The sequence below is a fragment of the Lithobates pipiens genome, unplaced genomic scaffold (assembly GCF_037356315.1).
Source record: "Lithobates pipiens isolate NorthernLeopardFrog02 unplaced genomic scaffold, aLitPip1_a1.2 Scaffold_19, whole genome shotgun sequence".
Taxonomy (NCBI): domain Eukaryota; kingdom Metazoa; phylum Chordata; class Amphibia; order Anura; family Ranidae; genus Lithobates; species Lithobates pipiens.
In genome coordinates this window covers 14,870,071-14,887,197 of record NW_027507764.1, presented here as the reverse complement: position 1 = coordinate 14,887,197, position 17,127 = coordinate 14,870,071, and positions in this window count along the sequence as shown.

The following is a 17,127-nucleotide window of genomic DNA, read 5'->3' as shown; positions in this document are numbered from 1 at the left end:
TCGGAATATCCGACAAAACGGTCCGATAGGACACATTCCAACGGAATCTCTGACCGTATGTACAAGGGCTAAGAATTTCTTAATCCTTCTTCTCCAGCCAGTAAAGGCTCCAATTTAGAGGCATTCAAACAAACAGCTGAACGTTTGCCCATTGAACCCTACAGTGGAGAATGTCCGACCATCTGTTCGTGTACTCAAGCTGAAACGAACTTGGGTTCTGCAGCAGGACAATGATCCTAAACACACCAGCAAGTCCACCACCGAATGGCTGAAGAAAAACAAAATGAAGACTTTGGAGTGGCCTAGCCAAAGTCCTGACCTGAATCCTATTGAGATGTTGTGGTATGACCTTAAAAAGGCCGTTCATGCTCGAAAACCCTCTAATGTAACTGAATTAGGACAGTTCTGCAAAGATGAGTGGGCCAAAATTCCTCCAGGACGCTGTAAAAGCCTCATTGCACGTTATCGCAAACGCTTGGTTGCAGTTGTTGCTGCTAAGGGTGGCCCAACCAGTTATTAGGTTTAGGGGGCAATCACTTTTTCACACAGGGCCATGATGGTTTGGATTTTTTTTCACCTTTAATAATAAACACCTTCATTTACAAATTGCATTTTGTGTTTACTTGTGTTGTCCTTGACTATTGTTTAAATTGGTTTGATGTTCTGAAACACTTAAGTGTGACAAACATGCAAAAGGAACAGGAAATGAGGAAGGGGGCAAACACTTTTTCACACCACTGTACAGGTGGTATCTCTAATGCCACGTACACACGACCGGACTTTCCGGCAGAAAAAGGTCAGACGGAATCATTCTGTCCGATATTACGATCATGTGTGGGCTTCATCTGACTTTTTCCTTCAAAAATTCAGACGGACCCAGAAATAGAACACGTTTCAAATCTGTCTGACGGAATCAATTTCTATCGGGAAAACTGTTCGTCTGTATGCTGGTCCAACGGACCAAATATGATGCTAGGGCAGCTAATGGCTACTGGCTATTGAACTTCTTTTTCTAGTCCCATCGTAGGTCATCACGTTCAAAAAGAAACGGACTTTGGTCCGTTCGGTCGGAAGTCCGTCGTAACTCCGTTGAAAGACCTTCGGAACTCTGTCGGGAAGACCGTCTGACCTTTTCTGCCTGAAAGTCCGGTCGTGTGTATGTGGCATAATGCTTCTATATATGACAGCTTCCCACTGTTACTAAGGCAGCCGCGGGTGCTTAAGCCAACACCGTCAATCCCTCGGAACCACTGACCTCACCAAGAATTCCTGCAAGCTATGCAAAGGGGCGGGGATAGCAGTGACATCAATGCCCAAATATAGCCATGGCCAGATTTGGTCAATGATTTCCCCACTATTCCCACCCCTTCTCTCATATAGCTTATGACAGTTCACGGAGTTGTTATTCAATGAGGAGTACCATTGGGATTGGTCGTGTGCTGCAGTTTGTCCCCTTTTTTTTGGCAACTTAGTGGGCATAATGATTGACAATGGATTTACGAGGGACCTTTTTTTGGATATATTTAACCGCTTCCCGCCCGCCCTATAGCCGAATGACGGCTACAGAGCGGATGCTCTCGCCCCAGTGCCATCCTCGCCCAGTGCCACCTGTTAGTGCTATCTGTTCCCAGTGCCACCTATTGTCAGTGCCATTTGTTCCCAGTGCCATCTGTCATCAGTGCCACGTATAAGTGCCATCCGTCATCAGTGCCATGTGTCATCAGTGCCACATAGTGCCATCCTCGCCCAGTGCCACCTGTTAGTGCTATCTGTTCCCAGTGCCACCTATTGTCAGTGCCATTTGTTCCCAGTGCCATCTGTCATCAGTGCCACATATAAGTGCCATCTGTCATCAGTGCCATGTGTCATCAGTGCCACATAGTGCCATCTGTCATCAGTGCCACATATTAGTGCCATCTGTCATCAGTGCCACGTATCAGTGCCATTTGTCATCAGTGCCACCTGTCAGTGTCACATGCCATCTGTTGTCAGTGTCACGTGTCATCAATGCCACTTATCAGTGACATCTGTCATCAGTGTCATGCATCATCGGTGCCACGTATTAGTGCCATCTGTCATCGGTGCCACGTATTAGTGCCACGTATTAGTGCCATCTGTCATCAGTACCACATATTAGTGCCATCCGCCATCAGTGCCACGTATTAGTGCCACGTGTCATCAGTGCCACATGTCATCAGTGCCACGTATAAGTGTCATCAGTGCCATGTATCAGTGCCATCTGTCATCAGTGCCACGTATCATTGTCCTGGTGCTCCAGGGCCTTCAAAAGTGTAATAGGTAGTCAACAATTTAGATATGTAATTTATGCTCCTAGAACATTTGACAGCGCTCCCTGCATGTTGGGCCTCTCTATGTGGCCAGGCTGTGAAAAAGTCCCACACATGTGGTATTGTAATACTCAGGAGGAGTAGCATCATTTTTTTGGGGGTGTCATTTGTGGTATACACATGCCACGTGAGAGAAATAACCTATTACAATGACAATTTTGTGGAAAAAAATTAAAAAAAATTCATTTTGCAAAGAATTGTGGGAAAAAATGACATCAAAAAGCTCACCATGCCTCTTACTAAATACATTGGAATGTCTACTTTCGAAAAAGGGGTCATTTGGGGGGTATTTGTACTTTCCTGGCTTGTTCGGGTCGCAGGAAATGAGATCGGCCACCAGTACATCAGATGTGATCAATTTTGTGCGATTCGCACCACAGCTTGTAGACTCTCTAACTTTCACAAAGACCAAATAATATCCACTAATTTGGGTTATTTTTACCAAAGACATGTAGCAGTATAAATTGTGGCCAAAATTTATGACGAAAAATTAATAATTTGCATAATTTTGTCACAGAAACAAAGAAATATGCATTTTTTTTCAAACTTTTCGGTCTTTTTTTTTATTTATAGCGCAAAAAATAAAAACCCCAGAGGTGATCAAATACCACCAAAAGAAAGCTCTATTTGTGGGAAAAAAAAGGAGGGGGGTTGCAAAGAGTGAGAGCACCGAAAGCTGAAAATTGGTCTGGGCAGGAGGGGGGTTTAAGTGCCCAGTAGGCAAGTGGTTAATGAATAAAGGGTAGACTATTGGGTGTCTTTGTTTCTGTGACTATTCTTTTTTGTTTTTTTGTGAATGATTAGGGGTACTAGAGGTAAGCCTGTGATTTAAATGTGAGGGTGGTGTGCACAGAAGTCTCACTTATGCTGCAGAAGCGTTGGGGAAGAGGAATAATTAAATTACATCTGGAGGACTTCTATTTAAAATGAAATGTCATGACTTTGTAAATGGCAGTATTGCTGCAGCCCTTTCTGCGCATCATAGCGATGCGCCCCTTCACAGACAATATTTGAACACTCCACTGGCATGTTATATAACCACTTCAGGACTGGACTGTTTTACCAGCATTCAGACCAGGCCACTTTTCATATTTTAGAGAGGTCATAGTTTCTGGTCCAGTTAGAAAAAGACTGAGTAGCCCATCGAGTCTGCCCTTTTTATTAATTAATTTTATTTATTTATTTGGTTTGTTTTTTGTTTGTTTTTTGTTTGGTTTTTCTTTTTTTTTTTTTTTTTTTTTCCCCATTAACCTTGTTGTCCGACTATAGATCTATATTTATCACAAGCATGTTTAAAACCATTTACTGTTGACCGTCTCACTACCTCTGTTGGTACTTTATTCCAATCATCAACTACCCTTTCAGTAAAATAATACTTTCTAAGATTTGTTTTAAACTTTCCTCCAGTTAATTTGAGGTCATGTCATTGTGTTCTTGATTTTGGCTTCATATAGAAAAGGCCGCCTTTCTGAACCTTTTTCACTCCCTCGATGTATTTAACCACTTTCAGACCGGACCATTTTGCTGGTCAAAGACCAGACCACTTTTTGCGATTCGGCACTGCGTCGCTTTAACTGACAATTGCGCGGTCGTGCGACGTAGCTCCCAAACAAAATTGATGTCCTTTTTTTTCCCACAAATAGAGCTTTCTTTTGGTGGTATTTGATCACCCATGCGGTTTTTATTTTTTGCGCTATAAACAAAAATAGAACGACAATTTTGAAAAAAAACGCATTATTTTTTACTTTTTGTTATAATAAATATCCCCCAAAAATATATAAAAAAAACATTTTTTTCCCTCAGTTTAGGCCGATATGTATTCTTCTACATATTTTTGGTTAAAAAAAATCGCAATAAGCGATTGATTGGTTTGCGCAAAAGTTATAGCGTTTACAAAATAGGGATAGTTTTATAGCATTTTTATTAATAATTTTTTATTATTATTTTTTTTTTACTAGTAATGGCGGCGATCAGCGATTTTTATTGTGACTGCGACATTGTGGGGGACCCATTGGACATTTTTTACACATTTTTGGGACCATTGTCATTTATACAGTAATCACTGCTATATAAATGCAGTGATTCCTGTGTAAATGACACTGGCAGTGAAGGGGTTAACCAGTGGGTGGCAGTGTAGGGGTTAAGTGTTCCTAGGGGTGTGTTACTAACTGTGGGGGGGGTTGGGCTTTCATTTAGTGAACACTGATCTCTGCTCCAATCACATGGAGCAGAGATCAGCGTCACTAGTTGCTAGGCAGAATGGAGAAATGCTGTTTACATAGCATTTCCTCCATTCAGCCGTCCCGTGAGACGATCGCGGGGATGCCTGCGGCGATCAAGTCCGCGGGTCCCGCGACCGGACTCACGGGGGTCCCGACCAGCCGACGGCAGGGCGGCAACTTTAAAGGGACGTACATGTACGCCCATTTACCTGCCCGTGCCATTCTGTCGACGTACATCGTCGTGCGCTGGTCGGCAAGTGGTTAAAGGTTTCAATCATGTCTCCCCTTTCCCTTCTTTCCTCCAGACTGTACATATTAAGTGTTGAAGTCGCTTTCGATATGTTTATTTTTTTTTTTTGTTTCACAAAATTTTATTGGGTGAATAAGAAAACAAAATACACCTTGGTATAGAAATATGCAGTAGAGCAAGTTCAACATGCGTTTGTTGTAAAATACAATTATAAAGGAAAGTATAATCGACATTTAGATGAATAAAACATTTGGTTTGTGATCAGTTATATATAATATTCCAAGATGTTTATGTAAAACAGCTGATTGTTAAGTTGACAAAAAAAACTGAGTGGGGGGGGGGGGGGGGTAAGAGTGATGAGGGTGAGGAGGAGGGGGAGAAAAAAAAAAGGGGGGGGGAAGGGGACAATGAGACTGATACTTATAGTAACATGTGTTCCTTCAGTTTACCTTATAAATACCATTTGTTACTGTTTGATAATTGATTTATATTCCTGAGAGTTCTTAAATTCTATCCATTTATGCCAAGTTGCAAAAAATCTTGAAATATTCTCCTGAGATATGCTTATAAGTTCTTCAATTTGTTCTATATTATTTATTCTCCTAAACCATTCCAATTTCGTTGGAATGGCATCTGATCGCCAGTGGAAAGAAATACAATGACGTGCAGCATTAACCATGACCATTGGTAAAGATTTCAGATATTTTTTCCTGGGAAAGTCATTGATATGAAGGAGGTATTGTGCTGCATTAAAGTTCAGGTGTTCTGAATAGACATGTGCATTCGTTTTCGTCCGAATGCATTTTCGTCCGAATTTCAGGTATTTTCGTTTTCGTTTTGACAAACGATAACGAAAGTGCAGATTCCGAAAAACGAAAGATCCAACATAAATAAATGCTTTTTTTCGTTTTCGTTGTTACAACAGTTCGATATAGAATAGGAGATTCAAAGTGACCGTTCGATATAGAATAGGAGATTCGACGTGACTCCATATGTCTATTGAACCTGTGGTCGAATGTGCCTAAGTTTCGTTTACCTCTATTAGTCCTATTATATAGAAAAGCTTCGACAGAGAGTAAATATTCGACATAGAGAGAACAGAATCGACAGAGAGAAACGATACTGGAATTGGGTGGGGGAAGTAAATAAAAAAAAAAAATGATAATATTCGACGGGATCGTTGCACGTTTATAATAATATTCGACGGGATCGTTGCACGTTTATAATAATATTCAACGGGATCGTTGCACGTTTATAATAATATTCGACGGGATCGTTGCACGTTTATAATAATATTCGACGGGATCGTTGCACGTTTATAATAATATTCGACGGGATCGTCGCAACTATACGACACTGCAATCGTACATTTCGGCAATCGAATGCTCCGCCTATAGGCTATATAGTTTAGCAGCTCCATCGAATCTTCTTTATCCATTCGACAGATACCATAAGCCTTCCAAGACAGATTCGACCGTAATTCATGTGGATTTTCAGACGAATGCAATTTTTGCACGAAAAACGAAATAAATAAAAACGAATTTCGGGAGTAACTAAATAAATAAAATTTACGGACGAAAACGAAAAAACGAAATGAAATATTCTAGTCTGCACATGTCTAGTTCTGAAGTGATTGCGTTTATGGTTTCGTGAACTGCTTCCCAAAAGGGCTGAATTAAGGGGCAGGACCACCATATATGGAGCATCGAGCCTTCTTCTCGTTTTCATCTCCAACATTTTTCTGAAACTGAGGGAGAGAATTTGTGTAAAGTAGAGGGGGTCCTATACCATCTGGTTAAAATCTTCTAGCTACTTTCTTGTGTGGCTACGTTTAGTGACCCTTTGTGTGCGTACATATGTATGTTTTCCCATTGTTCCTCGGATATTGAGATATCAAGGTCTTTTTCCCAATTTTTACATGCCGTGTTGGAGAAGTCTGTTAACCCTTCAAATAATGAGTTATAGATAATTGAGATAATATGTCTGTGTGGAGTTTTTTTCGTGCAACGGTCTTCAAGAATCGTAAGGGGCTGTGTCCAAAAATGTGAGGTCTGTCTATCGGTCAGGAAGTGTCTGAATTGATTATAGGTCCATTGGAGTATTTGGAGGGGTGCGATAATTTTATGGAGATCTTCTCTAGATGATATTTTTCCGTTTTTAAAGAAGTGTTTAGTAAGGATTTCCTTGTGTGGCCAGTTATGTTTAAGGATGTTTTTTTCTAGACCTGGTGGAAAGTCAGGGTTATTTCTCAGAGGTGTAAGAGGGCTATACCAGGGAGTAGAATTCCTGGATTTGAATGCGTTGCGAAAGATTTCTATTGTGGGCCCAACTAGGGGATGTAATTTATTGCAATTGGAGTGGTGTTTGGGGTGAATCCAAGGTAGTGATTGGATTGGTGAGGAAAATTGAGATTGCTCTAGCGTCACACAGTCCTTCACAGATTGGTGAATATTCCAATCAACTATTCGTGTTAAGAGTGTTGCTTGATGGTATTTCCTTAGATCCGGGAGAGCTATACCACCTTTGTGTTTAGGGAGATTTAGTCTGGCATACTTTATTCTGGGGGTTTTGCCCCTCCATATAAACAGGGAGCATGCCTTGCGAAAGGCATCAAAGAAGGATGATGGCACTCTGATGGGGATTGTTTGCATTATGTAGAGACATCTAGGTAGAATTGTCATTTTTATCAGCGAAGCTCTTCCAAGCCACGAGATATTTAGGGAGTTCCATCTTCTAAGATCCTCCCGTGTTTCTTTTAGAATGGGTATATAGTTTAATTGGTAGAGGTTTTGTAGATTCGAGGGGATTTCAGTTCCTAAATATGTAATGCTCTGTTTTGCCCAATTAAATGGGAAGTTTTTCTTGCATAGCTCTACTGAACTTGGCTGCAGTGTAATGTTGAGAGCGTTTGATTTGGAGTGATTGATTTTTAGGTTGGAAAGAAGATGGAAATGTTCCAGGTCTTTTAGGAGATTAGGCAAGGAGGTGTGTGCTTCTGATAGGAAAAGGAGCATATCATCAGCGAATGCTGCGATTTTATATGTGTTATTTTGAATCTCGATTCCTTTGATATCATTGTTTGCCCTGATTTTATTTAGTAACGGTTCTAGAGTAAGGACGAATAGAAGTGGGGATAAAGGGCAACTTTGTCTGGTGCCATTTCGTAAATTGAAGGCGTTCGATAGGTGGCTATTAACTCGAACTCGCGCAGTCGGGTTAGAGTATAGTGCCTTAATGTAAGATCTCATTTGAGGTAAGACGCCTATATGATTCAAGACTGCGTCTATGAAATCCCAAGCCACCCTATCGAACGCCTTTTCTGCATCGAGGGAGAGGAAAAATCCTTGTTTTTGTTTGGAGGTTAACCAATGACTAATGTTTAAAGCTTTGATCGTATTGTCTCTTCCCTCTCTGCCAGGTATAAAGCCCACTTGGTCAAGTGTTATTAGGGATGTTAGTAAAGGAAGAATTCTATTTGCTAACATTTTTGCATATCATTTTACGTCTACGTTGATTAAGGAAATCGGCCTATAATTTGTGACCTGGGTTATGTCCTTGCCTTCTTTAGGTATTACGGATATATGTGCCTCTAGAAGTTGGTTGGGGGGATGTTTTTCAGTATGCAATGATTGGAAAGATTTCAAGAATCGTGGCTTTAATATTTCAATAAAAGTCTTATAGTATTGAAGGGGTAATCCGTCAGGGCCTGGGGCTTTTCCTATTTTCATCTATTTTAGAGCTTTATCTAGTTCTGTGCCAGAAATTGGTTCTTCGAGTGTATGGGCTGTGGTATCTGAGATTTGGGGTGGACTATATTTTCCTAGAAAGTCTTGGATAAGTTTAGCTCTTAGGTCTGAGTTATGCAGACTTTTGGGATTGGATGGGATATTATAAAGGGATTGGTAGTAGAGTTCGAATTGTTTTGCAATCTCCTCATTTGAGGATTGTAATTTGCCTTGTTTGTCCATTATCTGGTGAATTGTTGCTGAGATTTTTTTGTTTTGTACTGCTTTAGCGAGCAGCTTCCCACTCTTGTTTCCTTGCTCGTAATATATCTTGTGTCTCAAGATATATTGTCTTTTAGTTTTTATATTCAACTCTTCTGCAAGGAGTTTTCTTGCGTTCGTAAGTTCCTCAAATGCTGAGATTGCAATAGTTTTTTTATGTGTTATTTCTAGATTGTGGATATGGGCTATCAGTGAATTTATTTTGGATTGTTTTTCTTTCTTTATTTTGGCTAGCTTTTTTATAAATTCCCCTCTAATCACACACTTGTTTGATTCCCACTGCGTAATTTAGGAGGTTTCTCCATTATCATTTCGTGTGAAATAATCTTTTAATACTTCATTAAGCTCTGATACATCTTTAGGGTCTTTCAGCATGGAAGTCTTCAGTCTCCATGTTTTGGTGCTAGTGTTTTTCTCTGGGAAGGTTAAAGTCATGGTGATTTGGTGGTGGTCTGATAAAGTCATTGGTTCGATGGTACTGTTACTCAGAAGAGTTAAGTCTGGTTGTGTTATAAAGAAGTAGTCAATTCTTGAATATTTTTGGTGAACGTTGGAAAAAAATGTAAAGTCTTTGGTTTGAGGGTTAAGGGTTCTCCAAGCGTCATGTAGCATGAGGGTTTGTAGTTGGATTTTGATTTGTTTCAGTGCTCTGTATGGAAGGCTCAATGCTCCATTAGAAGTGTTTATTGTGGGATTTAGCGGAATGTTGAAGTCCCTCCCTAGAATGATAATTCCTGAAGCGAAAGTCGTTAAAAGGTCTTTGACTCTACGAAAGAAGGCTACCTGTTTAGTATTTGGTGCATATATATTAGCAATAGTTATGGGATGATGTCCTAATTTGCCTTTTAGGAAAATTTATCTACCTCCAGGGTCTGCCATAGTGTCTTGAAGTTGGAATGGTGTCTGCCTGGAAATCAGTATCGAGACCCCTTTTGTTTTCCCTTCGGGGTTTGTGGCGTGATATGCCGTTGGGAATCTTTTGTCCTGCAATTTCGGGTTTTTTCCAGATTTAAAATGCGTTTCTTGAATACAATTGATATTTGCTTTGTGTTTGTGAAGCTCATTGAGAAGTTTGGTTCTTTTTTCAGGTATGTTAAGTCCTTTGGCATTAATTGAAAGAATTTATATCATTAGTGGACTGGATTTCTGTTTGTAGTTAGTCATCTTAGAAGCTTGATCTACGGTTCTAAATATGGGGGTAAGTTTGTATTGGAAGGGGGGGGAAAGGATTTAAAAAGGGGAAGGGAGATGGGAGGGGGGGGAAGGAATATGTGGTAGGAGGTGGACCGGGGGTAGAAATAGACCTGCTAGTCTACCCTATTAAAGATCCGGTATGTTCAAAGAGCAATGGGGGTTGCTCTTTGTGTGAGAACAGTGTCTACACAGGACTTGATGGAGGTTTGTAATTTTGCTGAGTGCTTGGTAATAAATTAATCAGTAAGGATCTCTTTCCTTTCTTTTTATTTATTTTTTTATTTTCTTTCTCTTTTCTATTGTACAACTTCCTGCACTCAGGAGAAGCCAGTACTAAATTGTTTAAGTAATATAGGGTGTGCTCATGATATATTGAGCCAGGGGAAGGATTGAGGTTTGAACTTAAAACCAAATCACCATGACTTTAACCTTCCCAGAGAAAAACACTAGCACCAAAACATGGAGACTGAAGACTTCCATACTGAAAGACCCTAAAGATGTATCAGAGCTTAATGAAGTATTAAAAGATTATTTCACACGAAATGATAATGGAGAAACCTCCTAAATTACGCAGTGGGAATCAAACAAGTGTGTGATTAGAGGGGAATTTATAAAAAAGCTAGCCAAAATAAAGAAAGAAAAACAATCCAAAATAAATTCACTGATAGCCCATATCCACAATCTAGAAATAACAGTTTCTAGATAGTGGAGACTGAAGACTTCCATACTGAAAGATAGTGGAGACTGAAGACTTCCATACTGAAAGACCCTAAAGATGTATCAGAGCTTAATGAAGTATTAAAAGATTATTTCACACGAAATGATAATAGGGAAACCTCCTAAATTACGCAGTGGGAATCAAACAAGTGTGTGATTAGAGGGGAATTTATAAAAAAGCTAGCCAAAATAAAGAAAGAAAAACAATCCAAAATAAATTCACTGATAGCCCATATCCACAATCTAGAAATAACAGTTTCTAGATAGTGCTATGTACCTGCTAACGTGGTGCAGCCATCAAAATAAAAGAGTGGAATCATACTGGGACAGATGGTGTGTGGAAGTATCTTGTCATATGGTATTTTTAAAACATTTGTGTATTTCAAGTGACTGAAATCAGCTAACAGAACGTTTGAGTGGCCTTTAGAGGGAGACAAAGTATCAAAAAACTGTGTGTTGCTTGCAGCATGTGTATATTATACAATAAGCATTAAGCCAGAAGTGAGTTACTCCAATAACCTAAGTTTGTATTTTAACTTATAGCTATGGTTTCAAGTAATGATTTTTCCTCATTAACTATTTTTAAACATGTAAGGCGACATATATCGTGTAACTATGTGCCTTCAAAGTGTATTGGAAACGTCCGACCAACTTTACATACCAATTATATTGTCTGTAATCGAGACTAAGTATCTCTCCTATTGGAGTTTAGGAGGGGTAAAAATTGGTTATAAAATGGCGGCTTACATATTCAACTCCTATTTCTAAAGCCGCGTACACACGGGCGGACTGTATGGCCTACTTAGTCCGCCGAAACACATTTCAGCGGACAGTCCGCTCGTGTGTGGTCTTCAGCGGACTTTTTCAGCGTGCAGTCTGGCGGACTAAGTATTTCGGAATGTTCGAAATACTGTCCGTCGTACTCGCATTTCGGCGGACAATCCGCCCGTGTGTATGCCAGTCCACCGTACTTTTGAAATGAGCAGACTTTTCCCACCCGGAAAAAAGTCCGCTCATTTCGAGCGGGTCTCCAGGTAGGTGGGGCCCGCAAAGGAGACGTTGCTGGCCCTGCCGCCTGGTATGGACTTAAAGGGGAACCCCAACGCCGAAAAAAATCGTCGTGGGGGTCCCCCCAAGTCCACAACAGACCCTTGTCCGAGCACGCTACCCGGCCGGCCAGGAAAGGGGGGCGAGTGAGCGCCCCCCCTCCTGAGCCGTACCAGGCCGTGTGCCCTCAACATGGGGGGGTGCCTTGGGGAGGGGGGGCGCGCGGCCCCCCCACCCCAAAGCACCTTGTCCCCATGTTGATGAGGACAAGGGCCTCTTCCCGACAACCCTGGCCGTTGGTTGTCGGGGTCTGCGGGCGGGGGGCTTATCGGAATCCGGGAGCCCCCTTTAATAAGGGGGCCCCCGGATACCGGCCCCCCACCCTATGTGAATGAGTATGGGGTACAATGTACCCCTACCCATTCACCTGTAAAAAAAAAGTAAAAAAAAAACACAACACGCGAGATAAAATACTTTATTGCACAGCTCCGGGGGTCTTCCGTCTTCGGGGGTCTTCTCGCCGGACTCCTCCGCTATCTTCTTGTAGCTCTTTTGCTAGCGGAGGAATCCAGGTTTCTTCCTCGCCGCCGGCCTCTTCTCCCGACTTCGGGGGTCTTGTCCCCCTCTTCGGTTCTTCTGCCGGGCCACCGCGCCTTCTTATAGCTCTTTTACAGGCGGTGGCCCGGTCTTCTGTTGCCGCCGTCGCTGCCGCCTTCCGTTCTTCTTCTTCTTCTCCAGGAGATGTTGCCTCGACGATCTCTCCGGCCGGAATGCCAGGGACGCACTGCGCGGCCACTTATATAGGGACAATGGGGCGGTGTCACATGGCTTTATGTCACATGGGTTGGTGTCTCATGGTGACCCCGCCCCCTTACGATGTCATAGTCCCCATGTGACATCAACCCATGTGACCAACCCATGAGACATAAAGCCATGTGACACCGCCCCTTGTCCCTATATAAGTGGCCGCGCAGCGCGGCCCTGGCATTGTGGCCGGAGAGAGCGTCGAGGCAACATCTCCTGGAGAAGAAGAAGGAGAAGAAGAAGAAGAACGGGCGGCGGCGGCGGTGACAGAAGACCAGGCCACCGCCTGTAAAAGAGCTAGAAGAAGGCGCGGTGGCCCGGCAGAAGAACCGAAGAGGGGGACAAGACCCCCGAAGTCGGGAGAAGAGGACGGCGGCGAGGAAAAAAGCCGGACTCCTCCGCTAGCAAAAGAGCTACAAGAAGATAGCGGAGGAGTCCGGCGAGAAGACCCCCGAAGACGGAAGACCCCCGGAGCTGTGCAATAAAGTATTTTATCTCTGTTGTGTTTTTTTTTGTACTTTTATTTTACAGGTGAATGGGTAGGGGTACATTGTACCCCATACTCATTCACATAGGGTGTGGGGCCGGTATCCGGGGGCCCCCTTATTAAAGGGGGCTCCCGGATTCCGATAATCCCCCGCCCGCAGACCCCGACAACCAACGGCCAGGGTTGTCGGGAAGAGGCCCTTGTCCTCATCAACATGGGGACAAGGTGCTTTGGGGTGGGGGGGCCGCGCGGCCCCCCCTTCCCCAAGGCACCCCCCCATGTTGAGGGCACGCGGCCTGGTACGGCTCAGGAGGGGGGGGCGCTCGCTCGCCCCCCTTTCCTGGCCGGCCAGGTAGCGTGCTCGGACAAGGGTCTGTTGTGGACTTGGGGGGGACCCCCACGCCGATTTTTTTCGGCGTTGGGGTTCCCCTTTAAGTCCATACCAGGCGGCGGGGCCCGCGTGTGTGGGCGTGTCTGTTCATTTCAAAAGTAGGGCGGATAGTACGGCGGACTTAGTACGCCGTATTAGTCCGCTCAAAAAGTGCCGTGTGTGGTCAAGTCCGTTCATTCGAAAGTATGACGGACTGTCCGTTGGATTGTCTGACGGACTAAGTTGGTCATACAGTCTGCCCGTGTGTACGCGGCTTAAGGGAGGGGAATACTTCTCAGAGCCTACCCTCATATAACTTAGCTCTAGTAGAACTCCGAGCTAAAAACATTTTTAACCTGAGTCAACATTTCATGTGTCTTAATCATCTTATATTAAACTCTATTATCAGGGTGATATTAACTTTAGTACCCAAAACATGTATGCATAAACATTCTTTGTTACATATATTCATATCTACCAGGCTGCATATAGTTCAGTTCAGTATAATAATTTTCATTAGAATGTACAAAAACGACATTCTTTGTCTTCTATCGTTGAACGTTTTTGTGTTGAAAGTATCAGCCTGACTAGATATTTTCACAATCAGTTTGTAAGCATCAAAGAAACCCATTCAACAATAAATCTTAACTCCGCTCTTATCTCTCTGGCCCCTTCATTCCTTTTCGTGAAAAACCATACCAATGGGTTGAGCTCACAAGCCTGTAAGTCTTGATTGGTCTGAGACGTTCAAAGAGTTTGTCTTGGTATAAGGAATGACCATAACTGTGGGGGCTCTAGGGGTGAGTGTCGGGGGGGGGGGGGTCATTACAAATCCTTACTTGTGGAATTATCCAATAATAAAACAGTTCACAAATGGAGGAAATGGAGAAAAAAAAAAAGGGGGGGGGGGCAAAAAAGAAATATACTCTCCCTTCGACTCCATAACCCCTCTCTACCCCACACCCCCCTCTCAGGACTTCTTACCAAGTGTTGATTGTGACGTCAATCTTTGCGAGAGGGAAGAGAGCAAAAAAAAACAAAAATAAAAGAAACAAGAGGGAGAGGAAAAAATAATAAATATAAAATCATGGGTATTGGAAGCGTTGAATAGATGATGTTACATTTTGTGATAGCCTCTAGGAGATCGGCTTAACTGTAAAGTAGAGCTTCAGGTGTCCATATGTTCTCGATGATCTGTGCGATCTCTGCGCCTGGGTGGGGAGATTCCAGGACTCCTCTGGAAGGAGTTTCTTCTGCTATAATGCGGAAAAGGTGATCTGTGGCGGTGGTCTCTAATCCTCTGGGTTCTCGGAGTGTAGTTATTAGAGATTGTGATCCACGATTCATTCGGTGTAAAGGAACTATACCATTCTGGTACCTCAATCTTAGGAAGATCAAGAGATTCGGAAAATGCTTGTAGGTCATCAGGAGTGCGCAGTAACGCTGTGTGGCCTCTCCACATGGCTGATAGACAAAAAGGAAATTTCCATCTGTATGGAATGCCTCTGGTGCGCAGTTGCTCCATGATCGGGTGTAAGGCTTTGCATTGCTGCAGTGTAATATTCAAAGGGTCTTGGTACAGTTTGATTTCAATTCCATTAAAGATGATTCTGCCTTTCTCTCTTGCTTTTTTAAGAATTGCTTCTTTCAGGGGAAAGTTAACAAGGCAACAGATTATGTCTCTAGGGGGGTCATCCTCTCTACCCCTGGGTCTGAGAGCTCTGTGAATCCTCTCAAATCCAATGGGGGAGTCAGGGGGGTCTGTCCAGAATCTCATTGAATAATGCGGCTGCCAATTGCTCAACCGGGTTTTGATCAGTTATTTCTGGGACTCCTCTGATCCTTATATTGTGCCTTCTCCCCCTATTATCTAAATCTTCTATGCGGCAGTTCAGGTCTATGATGTGGTTAAGGTGTAAATCAGCATTTTTTTGTACCTGTTTAATTGCCTCTGCTTGATGGACTGAAGCTTGCTCCATTGCTCCTGTTCTTGCTGCAATCCCTTGTATGTCTGCCCTTATCTCGCTGATGGCCGCAGAAAAGGATGCCTTTATGTCCATAGACATAGCCTGTAAGTTGGCTTGAAGGTCTGCCAGGCTCAGCGAATTAGGTTGGTGTATTTCTGGGCTCTGAGCGCCGTTTGCGCCGTTTGCAGTGTCCGCGATGGAGGTGGAGCCGCCGGGCGGCATAGCTGGCTTAGGCGAGGCCGCGGCTTTGAGGCCTTCGCTGTGCGATGTCTGAAACATCGCAGGGATATTTACCGGCGGCTGTTGTTGTTGCTCCATCTGTGCCTGGGTTGGTAGGGAGCTCCGGTCGTCCTTTCCCTGGCGTGGATGCCTCGCGATTAGCCCTTAAGCTGAATTTGTGTTCTCCCGAGTCCTGGAGGAAAGGGATTAGGCATCCATCTTCATCCGGAGTTAGGCCATGCCCCCCGATATGTTTTATTCCCCAGACCTTTCACCATTTTTGTTACTCGTCTCTGGACTCGTCCTATCTTATCAATATCTTTCTGTAAGTGAGGTCTCCAGAACTGGACACAATATTCTTAACAAGGTCTCTCTAGAGGAATCAGGACCTCCTCCCTCTTGCTGGTGACACCACTAGTGATATAAAGATCTATATAGAGAAATCAGGACCTCCTTCCTGCTGGAGATCCCTCTAGTGATATAAATGGAGCACCCTGGTGTTTAGACGGGGTTGCTAACAAATTTTCTTTGCCCGGTTGTAATTGTCCTGGCTGATTGATAGAAGATCCACTGATTCCTCCCTAAATTCTGGAATTGCTGCATCTTTTCTCTTCTGTCACTAGGTGGCACTGTGGCTGGTGACATTAGATGACAGGGGTTTAGCAAGATCAGATCATGAATGGATGGGGTGTCTCAGTCAAATGGTGGGGGTTTCTTTTAGTCCCTTGTGTCAGGGCCGGGCTCAGCCCTTCCTTCTCAAAGCTTGCCCCTCAGATGTCGGCAAATTGCCAGCTCCTATCTCTCGGAAGTGACTCACCTGTTGATGATATCCTGATCATCAGTCCCGCCTACTTAAGCTGTCCAGTCCAGATGATCTCTCCCTTCGCCTTGGTCACATCTCTAGAGATGCTCTCCCGTGTTCCTGTTTAAAGACTTGCTTGGCTGACATTCCTTCTAGCTCCAGATCCATCTTGCCATTCTACTACGCTCCTCTCTGGCTTTCTGACATTTTGGCTTGTCTGACTATCTGTTCTGATTCTTGAACTTTGGCTATGTTTTGACTAAGTTTACTCTTTTTACCTTTTTTTTAATTATTACTAAACATGTGTGATTTAACTGTACTTTTGACTCGGTCCGATTCATGGTTACTGACACCTTGGCCTGCTGGGAGAGCCTATTTATTTGGGTGGAGTCAGGTGATCGGGGTTCTGTGCCACATGGACGGCTGTCTGGGTGGAGGTGAATTATGTTGCCCTGGTTCACTAGGCCAGAAGCCTGAGGCCTATCCCAAGGACACCTGGCTGCTAGGCTGCCTGAGGTCTATCCAGGAGCAGGAGAAGCAGCGTAGGGTTGGGACTGTAGGATCGGAGTCCAATTGAGCTGCGAAGGTTCAGCCAGACAGGGAACCATTTGTGGTCGGAGGTAGAGGGGAAGCTGTCACCACTAAAGAACCATCCATCTTGTTACCGGAGACTACTGTGAGTAAGCTGAATCA